Genomic DNA, 21,030 nt, shown 5'->3' with positions numbered 1-21,030 from the left:
CTACCCTGTGAAAACTGTGAAAACAAGCTTGAATGAATGGGTACCAGCCAACTTGCAGTGTGGCTCTCGGCTAAAGACACGCCACGGCCGCAGAGTATTCTAGCTTTATACTTTCCACCCTGAATAGCGCGTTGTGCGCGAGCCGTTCGCGCCAGTGTTGGGCAGACAATGCTGAAAATGATAGGCCAAATGAAATGTAAAACGAACCGTGTCACACGAGCCCTCACTGCGAACAATACACATCTTGGCAGCATGTGTCGCTGACACGGGCCCGTCAGCTGGCGGTGAAGCGCGCCCACAGCGAACGCTACTCTCTCAGGCTACGCACAAGCCCTCGGCGCTACGCGCTGACGCCGCATTTGCGACCAGCGGTAGCTTCGGAGTCAGGAGACTAGCGAGGTGTATACCTTACGCGTGAGTCACCCCAGGCCCGGCCATCCAGCCGGCTGGCAGGCGCAACAGCCCCGGCTCGGCCTGGGGCGCTCGGTGACCATGGAGAAAGGAGGAAATAAATGCATATATAAAAAAGACACACACCTTTGCACGCTCCATGGCAGTGACACGGCGCGTGGCGCCGCCTGGCGAGCGGGCCCGGGGCGCACGCGGCCCGGCGCCGGCGGCCGGATGCGCACCCTGGCCGGGCGGCAGAGCGGCCGCGCGCACACTCGCCAGCGGCTGCCGAGAGACCCGCGCGCTCCCCGGCCCTGCAGGGAAGCCCCGCGTGCTCCGGCTGCGTCAGCTGCGCCGGTACGCGCGGCCCAGGTGAGAGCCCCGAGGACGGCTGACGCCATGCGCTTTATTGCGCGCTGGTTGGTGACTGCACCTGGCATCTTAGCACGCTGCGCTTGCGGCCACTGTCGCGCGTCGGTCGTTGAAGTGAAGGGTCGAAAGCAGCGCCTGGCGGGTTGTCAGATGGCGCGAGACTCGCGCGCTTTGACTTTTGCGTAAAGAAGAAAAAAACAGTACGAGAAAGGTCCGAGGTTTGCCGTGCTCGCACTCGGGACGTCTGCTTAACTGCCACGAGGAGACTTTCTCCGAACGCGCACTTACTATCCGCTGGATGTCGAGACCCGCAATTTTGAAATCGAGTTGGTCGAGATGTACTTTCACGCCTCAGGGTACTATTTGGTGGCCTCGTGCTTCGTAGCTTGCTTGGTATTTCATTGCATCACGATGTCAACAATAATGAAAAATCTATAGACAGAATACCTGCTTTTTGGGCTAATTGTTTGGGGGAATTATGTTCGTCGTGAATGATTTTTGCGGCTTTTCCGCCATCCGACCACTGACTGAGCTGCTGAAGGCGCGTAACATACAGAGACCAATGTTACAGCTAATATTTAATGAACACTGACGCTCAGCGCTTTTGAGAATGCAAACATATTTCTTACGTGCAGCTTAATCGGAATAACCATGGTCTAATAGAAGTAATGCTCTAGCTGCCAACTAGGATGATAACAAATTATTTTTTGTTTGTCGTTATGTTACATGGTTACCTTCTGTTTGGCAGTTACACTTTTTTGGCTGCCTAACTCTTCGACGTGACCAGCCACATGGGCTTAGTGGCTGCAGTGTTCTGCCAAAAGTCACAAGTTTGGTTCCGGCCGCGGCAATGCGGTGCGTGTGCAGTTCATCAATACTCGGGGAGTGAGATTTCGGTGGCGGTTAAAGGATTCCTACCGGTCGAAATTAATCCGGAGCCCATCAGGACATTCTGCCTCATAGCCGCTTTCTTATCTCTGACACGTAGTGATTATTAACATTGCTATATGCGGCGACTCTACGGCAGCGGCTGCCTCGACGTCGACGCTGGCTGGCAATGGAGGCAACGAGTGAGAAGGAATTTTCTTTGGAACCTACGTTACGTTACCGTTTGAAGTTAAAATGCTGTTTGATAACACACCCAGCTTTACGGCCATTCTGCGTCTTGTGTTTCTTGTTCGGACGTGTTTGCGTGCGTCTGCGTGTGTGAAGACAGATGCGAAGAGCAGAGATGGGGAGTTGGCTTTCGCACATTCACCAGCTGACCTTTTCTTACGCGGATCTCAGTCCAGAACATAGCCGGCACTGCCTTCGCACCGCATGACCGTCGCGCCACCAGCACAAAGCACCATCAGCTGTCCCTGCGCGAGTGGCTCACGAATGAAGCACTCGCGCAGGTATCGCCAACGGTGCGTAAGCATTCGGGCGGCAGCACCGCCTTGGACTTTCTGTAAGGGCTGGCGTGTTTCATACGTTCGCGGCGGTGTTGAAAAAGAAAGTATCAATAAAATAATTAAGAGCGCCATTCATCAGGCTCGCGAAAAGGCGTTTTCCTTTACGATTTATTTTCTCGAGTATAACGATCTGTAGTTCTTCTCTTGGACACGCATTGGCGTCGGAATCTGCCGGCATGAAAACATGGCGACAGTTTAGCGTTCGCCACACGCGGTTAAGTGAAGCCGGCTGGGTTTTTTGTGCTCGTTTGAAACTCAGGTTGCGTCTAAGCCGGAGTTTTATTTATGCAGAGCAGGGGAGCACGAGACCAGTCTCTTCGGCTGAATCTGACTGGCGAGCGTCGACTCCGTAAGCATGGAATGAGGCAGACGCGAAATATTACGAAATACGTAAAACAATGTGCGCGAGGATGTTGGCAGACGCAGAAGCGGCATTTACTCAGTACTTTTTGTGCTTTAAATCGTTGCGGTATGCTGTTACAAGTGAGCCGCGAAAGCTCTCATTGTTTCAGCCTAGCGTGCGAGGTGTACTAATAAAGCAGCGTAAAGATTTATGGAGCCGCCTGCGTCATGAAGATTGATGGAGTGCGAAAATGGAGCCGAAACTTGGGGCCCTGTGTCCCCATTGGTTATCACTCTTCGCCGTGATTACTCGGCGGTGGTGGCCCCAACCTGACTGCTGCTAATCGCAGCTGCGATTAGAAAGAGATGCAAAAAAAAATCTTACGAGAGAGAAAAGGTGTCCCGATATTTCTTCAAGGTGTTGCGGCACAGTAAGGAACATCACTCATGATTAGACCTCCTCATCGTTAGGCTCACTCACGATTGCGCCAGCTATCAACACTGCATCACGGCACGCTTGAAGCAGTAACCGCGCGTTCGGTATCCATGTGTGCGAAGCTAAAACAAGAGTACTACAATGATCGATATTGAGACCACTATGGTTTCGTGTTTATGTAAATAAGGTTAGCGAGATAGCTGGTTGCTCTCAAGTTATCATTATGCAGGCGGTGCCAATATGTCTTCTCTTAACATGTTCTACTGACACTAGAACCTTCTGTGAATAATTATCTTGCACTCCTTTCAAACTAGTTAAGGAGAAATAGATGGTGAGTAAATGCCCCAAAAACTACACACGCGTATCATTTTTGCGTCCTGCCAACAAACCTTTACATAGAAAATTTAGAGCAAAATTTGACACTACTATAAGTCACGTTCAAGACCGCAAGTTTTTCGGTCCTCACGAAGACCTTAGCCGGTGTGTACACGTAAAGAACTAAAGTGTGCAACTTTCCCGCACATTTGGATGTCTCTATTGGAAGAGCACAATTGGACAAGCTCAGCCCTCTAGCTGAAAAAGGAAATTTATTTTGACTTTTTTTTTGCTACAAATTAAATCATGGGGTAATGATTTGGTGTAATAATGGGCGCTATAATGACGTTAAACTAAACACTTTAGAAAAGAAAATTCTACAATGCTTTGAACTTTCATGGAAATGTACGGGATTTAAGAACAGCTTCTCCATTTAAAAAGCACAGTATCCTAAGGACGGACCGGTTATATTATTTTAAAGTATTGTAAGTAATACACCGGAAGAAACTTTACAAAAAGAGTGACCCCGAAAAGGCTGAATACCTTTTAAAGCAGAGAACAACGAGCACTAAAAATATGAACAAATTATGGAAAGAAAACAATGACTGACATCCTAAAAAAATTTGAAGGAAAACTAAACATTGAATGTACATCAAAAGCATTTAAACGCCATGTTAGGAAGCTATCGTTGTCCTCTGTATTGAAGTACTCTCATAATCGAACTCTATGTTTGGTTTTCAAATTTGTCTTTCTTTTGTCTGAAAAAAGTATTTGTCACACAGAAAATGCTCTATACATCATGTCGTTTGTCCGTGTTGCTGTGTTTATTCAAGCAGTGTTATACATATATGTAAGAAGTTTTTTCACAATTTTTAAAAGCAAATTACCTTTTCTTCTTCAAGTGATATGGTCATGTAACTTTAGGATACTGTTATCCAATGTATCATTCCTTGCTGTGTGTGTTATTATGTGAGTCGTTCACGTAACACTAGGACAGTGTCCGGGTTTTATATCTTGCACATTTCCAGGAAGCACAACTTTCATTCCATTCTGGTTATGTTTTCATATATCCCTGATTTTTAACAGTGTCGCTATGAACTGCCAAGGCTCAGAGGCCTCGTCAGGCAATAACAGCCGTTCGACTCTGTCAATGCATCAGGCTTTGTATTGTCTGCTACTGAAACTAGATAGGTAAAAAATGGCAACAGAAACCGACAACTTGCATACAGCTGCGGAAAGGTACACGAAAAGTGTGATATTTCTGCTTGTGAATAAAGCAACGGGAAATACCTGCCTTTCATTTATCACGCGCAACAATAAGAAAGCAAAAAAGTCCAAGACAGAAAACATCGAAGCACTTACCGTCTGCTTCTTTGAGAAATGTGGCAAAAGATACTCTTTTTACTGAACCATGCACGTTGGTTACCTTCGGATGTGGAATTTTTCGCAAGGCAACTAAGTTATACCGTAGAAATTCCTGAACTGATCAAATATGGAGAATTTCGGAGCAAAAGTTTCGAAGCGTAATGAAGAAAATAGTAATCAAACAGCGGCTCTTCAATAATAAGCGCACAGGAAACGATAGTACAGCATGAAGTATAGGCGGAAATAAAAAAAAAAGATACAAGTCGTGCTTCTTCTAGTCTAGATGCGGCACAAAATTCGACACAAAAATGCGAAAAAAAGAAAGGTTGTACGTAGAGGCCGAAAGGCGCTGAGGCAAATGTGAGATATGCCAGCCGGCTAGAGAGAAGGTGGAAGATAATGCGGTTTTACGCACCCCTTCATAACAGGTGAGCACGCCTGCACTGACGTTAAGTGCATTAGATTTGATTTGGTAAAGTTATCGAGCGCAACAGAGTGGCTGGGGTGTTAAGCCTCCGGATGCTCTGCTGATCTGATTTCGCGCACTAAAGAAAGAAAGTAATGCGTGCACCCCGCACCTCACGACGAATGAGGTTCCTCGCTGACGGTTCATGCCAGCCTAGTTTTCATAACCGACGGGCACGAAACGCATTACTTTTGAGAAGGCGCGAGCTCTAGCCTAATTAAATTAGGGCTACATGCGGCTTCTGTAATCACACAGAACTTTCGGTTGCAGCAGCAAAGAGAAACCTGGGCAGGCAGGTAGGAGAGGCAGCTTGGGGGTTTTTATGCGCTCAATTTGGCGTGTCAGTGTGTACCTTTTTTAAAGGGCCTCTTAAAGTGGCTCTGATAATGTTTTGGTATGCCTGGAATGTTAAAGCAAGTCACTTCGCGAATATTTTCCAGCAAGAATTTTTTTACGCGCTTTGTAGAAGCGGAGTTATCTGTAGTCAGAATTCGAATTTCAGCGTATTCCCACCTTTTCCTCTCCTCTCGTCACTTTTTTTCACGCTGGATGGTCGGCGCTCCTCCTCCGCCCCCGCCTCCGGGGGCGGAGCTTCCTGACCCGCCGGAGCTACGCGTCTTATTGGCCGCGTCCATGGTAGCTGCCTGACGTATGAAAGAACCTAACCAATAGCCATCTCTGAACTTGTATATGAAGGTGCGAGTGGTGCGAGGGGTATATGAGGGTGCGAGCATGAAAAAGTCGTCGGGAATAGCTCGCCAACTTTCGTGCGTGATTGTGGGTTTTCTGCTACGTGCAGAGGTGTATTACTGGGCTCAGGTGTTCATGAGAGCACAATGCAGTGACTGAGCGAGTTGATGTGCTCTTTTAGGAAGGTGTTTCAGAGCCCCTTTAAGGGGTTTACGCAGACAGCTAGGCTAGTTGGTAGTCCGGAACACGGTGAGACGTACTACCAGCGCTGATGGTTTCCATCTCTTGCGCTTTCATTCTTCTCTTTCGCTGCTGGTAGTTTCTTCCGCTGTGTCAAGGTGTCGATCGTTGCAGCACTTATTTGAATTCTGCTATCCACATTTAACGCTGGGAGGAGAAACAGTGCTCTACAATGGCAAACGTACAATTTATCTTCGTAAATAAAAGTGTGTTTGCATGAATGCAGACCTTTGACAGTGCTCTACCTCCGATGTCTTCATGGTAAATGAAAAAGAATATATGTTTAGAAAAGTGAAACAGCTTCTCACATCCAGCGCCGTTATATTACATACGTGCACAGGGACCCCCGTAGCGTCCCTAATTGATGTTGTGAAGGTGTAGGTTGCGCAACCAAGGGACGAACCACGAAGAAAGACACAGAGACACACACAAGCGCACTAACAACTGTTTATTTCTTCCTTGGAACGCTTACTTATACACCTGGCCACGCATGCTCAAATGCAATCTTTAACCACAATAGTCATGCCAAGGGCTGTTAACGCAGACGCGAACGCAAAAAAATTGATTTCGGCTACGTACAGAGCCACGGACGTGTCACTGATACAGTCTACAGCGTTTTCCTTTATGTGGAAAGCTTCCAAAGCCAGCCGCGCTTGTTCATTTTTGCTTTTTCCCAGTATCACTGTCTCGTCAAGTCGCGGTGCGCAATTGCGAATAAAGTTAGGAACAACACAGACAAAGGGGCACACCTTGTGTCCCATCTTAGTTCTTGCCGCAATTGCGCACCGCGACTTGACGAGACAGTGATACTGGGAAAAAGCAAAAATGAACAAGCGCGGCTGGCTTTGGAAGCTTTCCACATAAAGGAAAACGCTGTAGACTGTATCAGTGACACGTCCGTGGCTCTGTACGTAGCCGAAATCAATTTTTTTGCGTTCGCGTCGGCGTTAACAGCCCTTGGCATGACTATTGTGGTTAAAGATTGCATTTGAGCATGCGTGGCCAGGTGTATAAGTAAGCGTTCCAAGGAAGAAATAAACAGTTGTTAGTGCGCTTGTGTGTGTCTCTGTGTCTTTCTTCGTGGTTCGTCCCTTGGTTGCGCAACCTACACCCTCACAACATCATGTACCATCTAGGCCCAACCCAAGTTTTATTTAAGTCCCTAATTGACTTTAACTGCGCGCTAAAGTTCGCAGACGACACGCAGTATTTCGCATGTTTCCCATATAAAATCTGCGCATTCATTTAATCCGGGAATAGTCTACACAAGTGCGCGTATTTGCACAATACACGTTTACATAGTTTTTCTAAAGATGAATGCGAATGACCTGCGTCCACCCTCATTTTGTACGATCAAGTCCCTTCGTCGAAGCATTTAGCTAAGAAGAAATACAAAAAAAATGGCCCTCTAAAAAACAAATTTGTGTGTGATATCACTCATTTTCTCTAGCATTCGAGAGTTTGGTAACGCGGCACTCGTTTCACTCTGTGAAAGTTGAAACAAAGTCCAAGTCAAGAAAGAGCTGTTCAAGCGTGCCTTCGAAAATGAAGAGAAACCTCCGAGACAGTGCAATGAAGGATGAAAAGGAAGTGTTGTGTTCTACTTCTGAAGTGTTGATGGCAAATGAAAAAAATATGTGCCTAGAAAACTGAAACGGCTTCTCACATCGTGCGCCGTTATAGTTAGATGTTTGCACAGAGACCTCCGCTTGAAAACTGTTGTTGAACAAAGAGGAGCCAAAGAATATTTCGCCGCACTCTAAAAGCTAGCAAGTTTTTGCAAAAGAAATTAACAAAGGAGGCGCCTATGGGCTCCGATTGCGAAGAGGTACAAGCACGGTGGTTTGTTGACTGTCCTATTCGTAGCAATATTGGCTATAACGTCCTTCTTGCGGAAGGTCAGCGTTCCCTCTGCCATACGGGTCAGCTGCATCAATAGGCGGCTCTCAGAGGACATGCCGGCACTCATCGAAATGATAGGTTTGCCCTGGTAGACGCTTGGTACTGTCTTTGACAAGCCCAACATCGCAAGGTTGAGACAGGACCTGGCACGCAATATACGATGATATTTGCACTTCGGAATGCGTAGCCTTAGTGGCACCATCGCAATGATACTGCGTCCAGTAAAACATGCGGCAGGTTTTTGCAAGTTACAGTTGGCATCTGAGAATCAGGGCCCGAATGATCAGGACTGCTCGCACATCGTGGACACTGGACCACAATGTTTGCCAAAGGCACTCAGAGAGGTTCAGCCACGGACAGTTTATTCTGGCTAAAAGTTTCGGAAATTTCACCCCTATCTTGATGACGTATAGCCCGTAGATACCGCAGCGCTCCCACATTTCATTAGGAGAGAATAGAGACTCCGATTTTGGCATTGTTTGCTTCCGGTGTATTATTTTTTTGCTGCTCTGTGATTCACATATGTTCGGTCATCTGCGATGAAATTCGGCTCACCGTAAAGGAAAAAAAAAGAAGAGGAATGGAAAGAAATGGCGTTGTCAGCGCTTGGTTTGCCTCTCTAGTTTCCTTTTTCCCGGCGGTATTTTTTCGTTTTCGAGTCATGCACTAATTGGTACGGACGACATCACTTCATCTAGCGGGATCGCTTGCGTAAGCAACACGAGTTCGCGTAAGACTATCGATAACTTTGGCGTCATTTGAGCGTTTATGATATCAACACTGTTGTCAGGGTGTTCGAGCTTTCTCGAGCATTCTAGAAGTCCCAAGGTAGACACAGCTGTTTATATCTTCTCAGTCCTTTTTTTATGCCATTTACCTGTACCGTGGTGTCTCGCTTCACGATTTACCACGTCTAAAAATTCAGCCACACTTTAGGGATGATCTTTTGGATTAAACCAGACGTGAAGTGATTACGGATATGAAGCCTTTTCACTCTGCAGCGTGCACCGTCACGCAACGTTGTGCATTTCGAGCGGTGGGTGCCTCCGATAGTTTAGCAGAAATTACGCGCTGATGAGCGTTAGACAAGCAAATAAAAACGTTCTCTCTGCGGAGCGTAATTGGTGCACGCTCATGGCCAGAGCCAGTGCTCCTGACATATGCGCGCCGGCGAGAGCAGCGGCGGTTTTAGGCCATTACTGGCTGCGAGGGAACGCTCGGCGTTACACCGCCTGGTGCGTCTCTCAGCACTTCGCGGCGCTCCAGCCACCTGCGTCCCGGCCACTTCGCTGCTCGCGTTATGTTTGCGCGTGCCATCGCGCCGCAGTGGCCGGTGGGCCGGTCGAGGTGTTCGCTGCCGCTTTGACGCCGGGTCGATTGTTGCTGGCGGCCCGCTCTTGGCGGCGGCGGCTCGCGCTGTCCGCGTTTTCAACCGATCTCAGCGAATGATACCTGTGGCCAGAGTCAGGACGCCGTTCGTTCGTTTTCACAAGTGAGACCGCTTAGAGATTGTCCACAGCTTCGGCCGCAGCTTCAATCTTGTCTACTGTTGCGACGGGGTAGCGCGCCAGCGCCGCTCGGTCACGAGATTCGTATCCGGTTTGTACGCGCATGTCTAGCCTGAAGTGCACTTTGACCCTTTTAGGCCCAGTGACTTTAATTGGAATCGCTAGGTTTGGAGGAGAATAGGCTACACCAGAGGATGCAGTTTCTACTGATTTCACGATAAATTTAAGATTCAATTATTTATCTGCATACGCTAGCTACCCTTCAGTTCACAGATAAAATTATTTATCCACAAAATGGAAGCAAAAAGTACATATACGCTCTGCTTCCGCCACAGACGGTTCGCACTGACTCGTTTTCGTCGTGTACTGGAAAGAAAACCATTTAAAATTTTCCCTCAGCATGCACAAGAGCATGGCTTGCCCTCGAAAAAGATTGCATTTTTCAGAAAAGTATTTCAGAGCATTAGAGGATACAAGGAAAACGAATGACTATAAATGAAGCAATTGGAAGCTAGAGGTCCTATCACAAAATACGCAGCCCGATTGTGTTTGACTGACTGATTGAAAAAAAAAATTATTGAGCTCTAAATTTAAAAGTCTTCTCCGGTGATTGGGGGTGGAGTCCTCAGTCATGGCCCAGTAGTCTTTGCCGTCCTGTGGGCCCTGTCTATCAGCTCTTTCCGGTCTTCGCCCAGCTGGACAGCGCAGCTTCCAACGTCTTCGGCGTAGGTGTGTTCTTAATCGGGTATACCGTGGTTTCTTGGCATGCCCATGGAGTGGGGTACAGTGTGGGATTTGCCCCGCAATGGGGGCATGTGTCGGCATGTTGTAGGGTGTATCTTGCTGAGCAGGCTCATGTCCGGATCTGTGTTCATTCGCATTTGTCGTCAGGGTACCGACAACTCACTGCTTAGGCTTTCATGTGGAAGCGGTTATTTCCTCCTTAGGGCCTTATGATGTTGCAGTATGGAGCCATATGCCCCGGTTACCATTCTTAGCTCCTTCTCATTCGGCGCTGCCCAGTTGGTTTATCCTCGGCCGATAGCGTCTGCGGCGAGGTTGCCTTTGACGGTATCGTGTCCTTGCGTCCCGGTAACGGTACATCTAACTTGTTTCTTCGCGTTTTCTCTGAGGATGCGGGCAGCGATCTTTGCTATGCGTCCGCTGCTACATCGTCTGCGTGCCTCTTGCAAATGTGTGAGGACTTCTGGTTTGCCATTCTGGGAGTCATGGGAAATGGCTACAGCTATAGCCACTTCCTCCGCTTCCAGGATGTTATTGCTGCGCACATCGATGGGCGGTAGATTTCTTGCAGGTTATGGCCCGCGACGCTTGCTACCACGCGGTGTGTATCGCTGCACGTGATCGGATCTCTGTACATGGTGTTCTCATTTTAATGCGAGAGCAATGTATAGCCCATCGGCAACGAAACCTCGCGTCGTTTACTGCAAAAGTGGCCACGAAAAATCTCAGATGACGTCACCATAGTATGAAGGAAGGTGCGAGGAATTCAACTTAGGACTTTCAGATTGCAAGACGAGCTCGCAACCCGTAGGCCACAAAACCGCGTTGCATCTTGTCTAACAAAGGTGAACCTCGTATATGCGTTGCCTTATGACTGTATGCTAATGAGTTAGTGCGTCATTAGGAAGAGAAAAAGTGAAAAAAGAAAAGGAAATAAAAATAAAAACAGCGCTTTCACATTAAAAGCACGTAAATAGTCTTCAGTGCCCTACGCAATTTTTCGGAGTGCTTTTTCATTAAAGCTTCCACCCTGGCCTTATCACATGACACGTTACGTTAATTTTTGTTTAACCCTTTCTGTCAGAAGGAACGCTCAAACCTCGTGATATATTCAGCACACGCGATTTTTTGAGGAAAAGTAGGATGAGTCAAGAGCATCTCACACTATCGAGGTGTCGAGGGGTCAGACGTCAGTGTCGACTGAGCTGACGAGGAAGCAGTCATCGCATGAGCGTGAAGGAAAAGAGCAGAACGAGTAAGTGATGAACCTGCTTGCGATCTCGGCTTTGACATCGAGGTTGAGAACTGTGACGACGATGAAGAACCGAAAGGTAATGCATACGTGCCGAAAGTTGAAAGCCATCCTAAAATCTATTGGCACAGAATAAGCATTTGTGTGGGCACAGTAAGACGAACTTCAGAAAACGAGAAAATTAACATGAAAATACGAACCTCTGCCTATAGAAGCACCTTCACGATACACTGACATCGCACAGTACACGGGCCTCCAGAATTTCTTTGGAGGAGAAATTCTGGAGGCCCGTGTACTGTGCGATGTCAGTGCACGTTAAAGAACCCCAGGTGGTCGAAATTTCCGGAGCCCTCCACTACGGCGTCTCTCATAGCCTTAGTCGCTTTGGGACGTTAAACCCCATAAACCAAACCAAACCAACCAAACCATCAACAAAGACAACACCGGTTTCAAAGCTGCTGACACACTACTTTCACTGAAGGTGGACCTTTTATATGCAACAGAAGGTGATAAAATGAAATGTCCATGCGCCATCGCAGGCCGATTTCGCAAGAAGACTGCGGTGCGTTAACACAGTTTTTATGCACGCATCCTAGAGGCTGGGCTACACCAACGCTCTTTAAAAAAACGGTGATCATGGAGTCCTTTTCGGTGTAGACATCACGAGTTCGGGAGACGGGAAGTTTTTAATCGCAATTCTCTCAGCATTAAATGGGTGTTTTCCTGTCGGAAAAATACCAACATACTCAGAAAAGAGTCACACTAGAAAAAAAAAAAAACAGGATGCAGTTTTCTGCAGTTTCCCTTTAGGATTGAAAATGCCACAACAGCGCATCCTCTCCATAGAAGGTACGGTTGCGAAACCATGCCATCACGCGGCAGAACTGCAGAAAGCTCCGGGAAAACTGGGTAATGGTTCGCCGGACGTTACAAGAGCAAAAAAAAAAAAAAAAGAAGAGACGTCACGATCAAAGGGACGAGTAGACACGCACGACCGCTCCTAGTCGTCCTTTTGTCCATGTCTGCCTTTTTTTATGCTGTTACATGATGTCCGGAGAACACCAACTAGCCCGAGGACCAATCGTCCTCAAGCGGTTCGTCGTTAACGCGTTGGAGCGAATCGTTGAAGATGGGTGTTCACTTGTACCTGAAGTCAGTTTAGATGAGCGCAGATAATGCGAGAGTCGATGGTGGATGGAGATTTACTATTTCACCGGTTACCTACCCCCCTCCTGTAGAAAAAAATATTCCTAGAGGGGTTGTAATGATTATTAGATCGCATGCAAACTGCCAAAAGCGGGTGAAATAGCTATTGTGGCGTCAGTACGGCCACCTCCGTGCCGTTAACGTAATGTTCGCTAGGATGTCATTCACAGGAAAACTAGCTGGCAGCGCCATTCTTGCTGTGAATGCTGGAAGGTGAGAACATGTCGCACTGCGTACCCCTCGCGAAAGAGGGTTTGGTATAATGCTAGCCATAGAAGAACGAACGCCAGGCGTACGCCATTGTCACATGTAGGAGACCTCTAACGATTCTTTTTCGTTTAATTTTTTTGCCCTTCTCCCACTGGTAGTTGCGACTTGTGACGTCATGATTGATAATGTCATGACTTGTGACGTCATGACTGAGCATGCACTGTCACTCGTTTGCTCGTTAGTGACATCGAATGCAGGGCTGACCAATGGCGAATAAATAAAAGAATGGATCAGGCAAAGAATCTACAATGCATGGCCCCTGTGTCAAAATTTGTAAGGATTCTTTCACCTTGCCTTCTTACCATTACTGAGTTTCGCCTTCAATGCGGGGCTAACCAATGGTAAGGACGCATTCATTTACCTACCAGCTCTCACGCCACAGCCTGCAGCAACCAGAGTTGGAAGGGCAAACTTGATAAAGGGGAACGGAATTGTTTAAAAATACAGCCTTGACGTGTAAGGTCCCCAGCTGTGGAGCGCCTTATCGTGAGTTCGGATAGATTTGGTTAGGGCTGCAGCGTCTGCTTTTGACAGATGCATTCCCAGGCCACTCGCAAATAAAACGATTTGCATTCTCTCTCGCACGCGCGCACTCTTATGCGTACCTATAACGACTGCCTCTTGCCCATACAGTATTGGCTGTGGCAGAAGACAAGTCTTGGAAAGAAAGCGCATAAAGACGACGGGCGTGGAAAGAGCAGACACCACAAGCGCTGACTCGCAACGATCAGTTGCGAGTCAGCGCTTGTGGTGTCTGCTCTTTCCACGTCCGTCGTCTTTATGCAGTTTTTCCTAGAGGCTGTACCAACTAGCTGAAATGCCAGCATTACTACAGAAGATAAGAGAGAAGAAAAGAAATAATGAGGTAAGAGGAACACTAGCGGATTTTCTCGGATCAAGTCATCAGTGTGCAGAAACTGAAATCGGGGAGGACTGAACTCCGGACGTTCGCGCCGCTGCAGAGGCGCGCGCGTCGCTCCGGAGTTGCATGCGCATGGTGCCTATAGGATGCATGCACTTCTTATTCACTGTCGTCCCAAATGCCTTTCTGTAATCCAAATGACATGTGGGGCGCTTGCCTCATTCGACGCACTACATTTTCCGCAAATGTTACGTTCAGAATAACTTGTTCTCGATGTGGTCAAGCAGTTCTCATTTAGAAGTTCACGAGAAAATTAAAAATAACACAATTTTGTGGTTTTCTATGCTGTATACTCAAGGACGCATGACTGTGCGCGTGTTCTGTGAGACTACTCCAAAGTATTGTTTCTGTATTCTTTTGGTACTCTTAACATAACTGTTTTTGCCTCCGTTCTCAAGATGGATCTGTAATCTGTGGGTGACACGACTACTCTCGGGGAAACGAGATATTACGCAGGATGCACGAACTGCCTTTATAGTGCGTTGTATGAAGAGCGATGGTACCCAATTTCACATTCAGTTCGTTTATAACAAATGTCTCAAGTTAAACAGGATTCACGGGTCCCTACCTTTATAAGATACACCTCACAGCATGGAAGCTTCGCCGCGGTAGGTTTAGGTCAGTAGTGGTTGCGATTCTTTGTCCTTTGGACTTGCTTTATTCATACGGAGCGCCCATTCAAGCTGCTGTCCATCTTGAACCTATAGCTGCGCCACCCTTTCGCCATCCACTTTGCATTATCGGACGAAGGAGAGCATCAAGGGACACGAGTCGCGTGCCAAGGAGCTCGGGCCCAACGGATTAGAATTAAACCTGCTATAGGGTTCTTGAACACGGCTGGGCGCGGGTCTTGTACGGGTGGGTATTAATATATAAAAGCAGATTCTCTGCAGAAAACAGGGACCATGAACGTTACTAGCAGTGCTTGGCTATCAGACGCAAGCGCAAGAGAAACAACCCCGAAATTAAATTATTGATCATAATTCTCGCGCGTCTGAGCAAGGCTTGTGGCTGTTATGACTTGTACCCCTTATTGTATACCCTTTGTCCTTATTAGCCACCGCGATCGCTCAGTGGTTATAGCACTCGGCTACTGACCCGAAAAACGCGGGTTCAATCTCGGCCGCGGCGGTCGAATTTCGATGGAGGCGAAATTCTAGACGCTCCTGTACTGTACGACGTCAGTGCACGTTACAGAACCCCAGGTGGTCGAAATTTTTGGAGCCCACGGTGTCCCTCATAGCCTGAGTCGCTTTGGGACGTTACCCCCCCCCCCCCCCCTTCTTAAACTAAAAACCAACCTTTGTCCTTATTAACAGTCATGTACCATATCACGTAGAACCACGGGGTTTCACATAAAACTCTTATCCAGGTGCTATCTAACGGTTGCAAAGACGGACCATTCGAATTATAACAAAAAATAAGCATATCGAACCATGGAGGCCACTGTTCCAGTTATTAAATGCCCTTCCTCTGGATCTTTCACGCTGGTCAGAAATAGTGGTCTCTGTAAGCAATATAGTAAAATATATTTCATTCAACACCTCTTTGTTTCGTTTTTCTTCTGGACCCGCCAGAAACCTGACATGTGGTAACTTCAATCTGCCACCGAATAATATTATTTACAGGGAACGGGTGGTACAATTTGCAGGAACCAAGGTTTGGAAAGGTTCACCAGCAGAAATAAAACACTATCACGAAACTTGTAAAGAATTAAAAGAATGCTGTATGAACCTTATTTGATCAATGTGAGGGTCGTTTTCAGTTTGTGTCGGTTGTACTGTGTTGATTTGATTAGATTTTGTTGACTGCGCAATAACATACACAGTATTGCATTTTATCTTTTTCTAATGTTCTGTTCTTCTCTTTCGCCAGTATCATTGTGCTTTTCTATTCGCACAAGGGGTGTGTCTTTGAAGAAAATCGTGTATGCCTTTTATTTTTTCGTCGTGTTTCATACCGACCAGGCGGGCTTCCGTCAAACTCTTGACTTGTATCTTTGCCCACATATACTTCGGTTTCTGAACCTCACTCTAGCCTCGGGCTATGGGTTCAGACACTGTTTTGTAAATTGTATGGTAGAAATAGAAATGAAATGAAATGAAGGTCTGCGCTGCCTTCTATGGAGCACTTGCTGTTAGAGTCATCTTTGATGGCCAGTTTTCTCCAGTGTAGCCCGTTAGCAAGGAAAGTTGAAACTTAAGGAAAACTTGGAAAATTTTTACTCTCGCTATGCATTATCAGCATAACGTTCTTGACAGCATTTCCACTTTTACTGATGGGAAATAATATAACACATCATCATCATTATCATCAACAACAATTTTCATTAGCATTCTTCCGCGTATAACAAGAGATGCCGGGACAAGAACTAAAAAGCTTCTACGAGCTGCTTTACGAGATTCTTGCCCCTTTTTTGCTTGGCGGCACAGAGGTTATATACGCAGTCTAAGTAAAGGACATTTGCATATTTATGTTCAATTTACAGCCATATATTGCTTCTAACAGACAAAAATACGAGAACCTTATGCACATATATTAACAAGCACAGATGCAGACTCACTGGTTTAAAAGCATTGAGAGGGGAAAAAAAGGAAATTCTAATCTATCATAACCATTTCATTGACATACGTACAGGCGTACACCGAAACCCTCCCAAAAACACAAATATTTGATACAACTTCGCTGTTACGCATAAAGGAACCTTTCTCAACAGAGTGCACATTTTATATTTTTAGGCCGTCGTTGGCCATTAAACACTATTTTCATTATTTTCTAGACAGTGCCTAGATGGCTATGTCACTTTTCAAGGTTATTTAGCGGTAAGGCGTACACGATTTTACTGAATACAAGCGGGGGAGGGGGAAAATACTCTCTAACCCCATGCATTTGGCGTCAACAGCCATTTCCGTTTCCGCCAATCTACTGTCGCAAGTATCGAGTGGGCTGCGCAGCCGCGCGCTTTATACATTGCAGAGCAGCCTTTTTCGTCACTCTTTTGCCGTTTTAAATACTTTTATTACTTTATGAATGCCCTTCTCGGTTGCAAGGTGGTCGGGGCAGCACTGCGCAATCGTGGACTGCAGGAATAATGTAAGAAATCGGAATCGGATCACCGAGAGCACGTGCCGGAAGCATGCAAATACATTCCCAATGCAGTTGCGACGTGTTTATTCTACACCGCTTTTCCGCCGACCTAGAATTAAATTGCCAGTAGACGTCTTGCGTAAACCGGAAAGTCTTGGCACCAATTATGAACTCTCGCATGTGTTCAACCCATTTCGTGGATGGTAGGTGCACGAAAGGAAGCTCGGTACTGGTGTTGAACCTGGAATGCAAGCGCAGGGCAAGTGATTTTTCTACTTTTATTGCGTCGCGTATTGTTTAACAAATTGTTTTTGTTACCTTGAAAAAACTGAGACCATGTCGTAACACCGATAGTAAATTTACCTCTGTTTTGTGTTAAATTTGACCTCGTTATCAGTGGTGTTATCGCTGTGCAGTACCAAGATTTCAGCGCATTATGTGCAGGTCCGCAAACATGACCTCGGTTTGAACGTTGCAATAGCAATACGGGCTCCGCAAATTTCTTTTCACTCCTTGATGTTATCCACGAATTCGACGACTTTCAGCGGTTGTGTGTATGATGAGCCGTCTGTAAAACGTGATTAAAAAACTTTATACAAGACAATACATGCAACATATCGGCACTAGTGATCGTTCCCACAGTAGACTGAAATGTTCGTAGCCGGACTTCGGTACAAAATCTCAACGCTGAGATCGTTTCTCATCAACGTCCTTTAAATGGGAGGCTTCCTGCTGCTGACGCTCAGCGCAATTACCGATTTCGATCAGCACGAGGCGCGAAAATGCCCGTCAGCGCACATTCGATACCTCGAGATGGACGAGGCGAATCAGCAGTTCAGTGTCCCAGCATAGCCCAGGAGGTAAAAGGCGCGACGTATGATTTTACGGGCACCGGGACAGGGTGGCAAACCTCCTAACAGGAAATGATACGAATGTGGCTTGACCTGCTTAACTTCAAATTCTTTCAGGCGATATGAAGGTAGCCCACCTTTAAGTCGTTACAGGCACCATCAGAAGATATATACACGAAACGGGCCGCACTTCGCGGTGATCAGTGCGCGATGCAGGTGAGATGCGGTGAGCCATAGTACACCTGTATCACGTGATCAGCAGCTGCGTATTCCGTTCCTTCGTTGTACGCTTGTGTGCGCAGTTGAAATTACAGTTACAATTCATAATTCGAAATATGGGCTCAACAAAATATAAAGCATAAGCATCTCGGTAGTTAGCGGAGCGCGGCCCTTCGGCGTCGCTCTGGCCGCTACCGCTGCTTACAACCGCTTCCGCCGTGCAGCAGTTACGAACTCTTGCTCGGATTTTGTAGTTTGTTGCCTCACTTAAAAAAAAAAAACAGCCGTATTCTCAGTTCAGAAACGACGCAAAACACCAATGCCGGGAAGCGTTCACTAGTACCGCGCGGTAGCCGCTGCAACACCTCCGTACGCACAGCCCAAGATGGCGCCGGTGCTGACTTTCAGGCTTTGCTCATACGGGGCGCCACCAGCAAAGTAAGATGGCGGCGACCAGGCATCAAAACTAAAATCGTCTATACACGGTGTTGCAACCAGTTAAAACCGTGATTGGGTCGAGAAAATGGTAACTTCGTACTTCCCCTTGCCTTAAGTTATATGGTAGTTACAATGTTTTTATGTGTCGTTGCACAACCGAAGAAAATTCCCATTTGCGTGATTGAAACTGCATTTGTACTTCATAAAGAGATTTAATATATATTCATGCCTAGCACAGAGCTTCACATGCCTAACAAATGACTCTAATTTCGTAATGCTCCCTTCCTGTTTTGGAGGGTGGGGCACACAGAAATGAAAAACAGAAAAAGTAACAGATAAGTTGTAAGTTATACATACATAAGATTATCACTGAGCAAGTACAAGCGTGATTCCTTCGAGGAACAAAGATTGGCATGTGATACCAGCAAGTTCTCAGGGAAGGCCGTTCCAGTGGTTCGCAGTCCGGGGGAAGAATGCTGAAGAAAATGTAGTGGTGCGGGCGCGAGGTCGTGACACTTGCTATTGATGGCCGCTGCGGAGGGAGATGCGTGGTGGTGGTGCGCAGATGTAGGGTTCCTGTCGAAGATCAGAGTAAAAAAATTTGTGAAACAAACATAAACTAGCAATGTAGTAGCGATGAACAAGGGTAGGTAGGCTGAAATGGGATTTCAGGGATGATATGCTGATGTGATGTCAAAAAAATACGATGAATGAATGAATCTAGTTGCTCGGTTTTGAACTGCTTCAATTGAATTACAGAGATATGCTTATTTCGGAGACCAGATGGGGGATGCGTATTGTAATTTTGATCTGACTAATGATTTGTATGCGAGGAGCTTGACATGCTGAGATGCAGAGCGCAGGTGACACTTTAAAAATCCTAGTGTTCTGTTAGCGGATGATATGATGTTTGAAATATGCGTATTCCATGTAATGTCATAACAAAGATGAACACCAAGGTATTTGTATGATTGGACAAGGTCGAGAGGAACGTTAGATATGCTGGATTGAAACAGGAGAGGGTACCGGCGACGATGGAACGACTCATATTTATATTTACTTGTGTTAAGTGGCATTCACTGCACCAGTCTGGCACATTGGTTAAATTATTTTGAAGGGATTGTTGGTCGAAGGTGTTAGTGACTGTTCTGTAATTAACACAGTCATCAGCAAACATCCGAATATGGCAATCTAATTTCTCAGGTAGGTCGTTAATATAAATTAGAAACAAGAGTGGCCCAAGGACGGATCCTTGGGGCACGCCTGAGGAGAATGGTAGGAGGTTAGACATTTGGTTATTGACAACGACTGTTTGGAAGCGGTGAGTTATGAAATCTTTTATCCATGCTAGTATGTCGGGAGGCAAGTTTAGGCGAGAAAGTGGTTATGAGGGACCTTGTCAAATGCCTTAGCGAAGTCGAGAAAAATTGCGTCACTTTGGAGGCTGACATCAAGGTTGGCATGCTGGTCATGAACGAAAAGTGCTAGTTGACTGTCACAGGAGTATACTTTGCGAAATCTATGCTGCGATGAGTGAAAAAATTATTTGAATCCAGAAAGTGCATCGTTAAAGAGTAAATGACGTGTTCCATGAGTTTACATGGTATGCTGGTCAGTGATATGGGTCGGTAATTAAGTGGTGAATCTTTGTTACCCGACTTGTGGACCGGAACGACCTTCCCCATTTTTCAGTCATGGGGTATGACACCTGTAGAAAGAGACTGTCAGAACAGCAAGCATAAAAATTTGGCAGAAGTATGGTTAACGTTTTTTAGTACCTTGGTGTTGATTTCGTCCAAGCCGGTAGGTGATGACAGTTTTAGTTTATCTATAAGACATGATATGCCGGCTTCAGAGAAAGTAACGGCTGGCATTAAACTTCTTTGGTCATTTGCTGTCATGAGGGGGGGGGGGGGGGAGGGGGTTCTGTTCATGAGAGCAGAATTAATTATGTTAGCACACTCGACATCGGAACCAGCACGCCCGGAATCGTCAGTGAAGGTAATAGTGCGGATACATTGCGGGTTTAAAAGCTGCCAGAATTTAGTCAGGTTATCTTTAATTATGTTGGGTAGGTCAGTGTGATAAAATTAGCGTTTAGCGTTTTTTACTGCGATCAGGTATGTCTTTTCTGCAGTGTAATATAAGTGCAGCGTTGAGTGCGGTAGCCCACACATAGCCTCTCAGTTAAAACAGCATGCGTCACAAATGCGGCTTGCGTTTCCCCTGCGGTTCAAGCGGGAATTCATTTGAAATTAGCCAGTGGCCACGCAACGACAGAAAAGCCTCTGCGAGTATTCTTCTACTCAGCGTCTAGAGGAGCACAAAACAAAAACGCAGGAAAACTGCTCTTGGAAAGTTTGTACGCCAAGGAGAAATATCAGGGCGTTTTCCTCCGGCTTATTCGTGCGAATGCGATATAAAAGCACTTGAGGCTGCAAGAAGAAAATCTTTCGTGGTGTGCAAACGGATTAGGCGAGTTTTTTAAACAAGCCGTAAAACTTATCGACCAAACTTCACTTAACGCACATGGGATGGCTGACAGGGCATCCTATTGGCTA

The 21,030-nt window shown here is 46.4% G+C and overlaps 1 protein-coding gene across 1 annotated transcript in view; it reads left to right on the top strand.

The window, feature by feature from the left end:
* Positions 1 to 639: 639 nt before the first annotated feature.
* Positions 640 to 21,030, top strand: part of LOC149352684 (uncharacterized) — a 290,443-nt gene continuing 270,052 nt past the window's right edge. The window contains exon 1 of the mRNA XM_089581905.1: positions 640 to 762. The gene's annotated coding sequence lies outside the window, so the exon portion shown is untranslated. The remainder of the gene's footprint in view (positions 763 to 21,030) is intronic.

The sequence above is a fragment of the Amblyomma mixtum genome, chromosome 3 (genome assembly GCF_055824585.1).
Source record: "Amblyomma mixtum isolate Tamu chromosome 3, ASM5582458v1, whole genome shotgun sequence".
In the NCBI taxonomy this organism is placed as follows: Eukaryota; Metazoa; Arthropoda; class Arachnida; order Ixodida; family Ixodidae; genus Amblyomma; species Amblyomma mixtum.
Note: the sequence above shows the minus strand (reverse complement) of the source record. Positions and strands in the feature narration are given on the sequence as shown.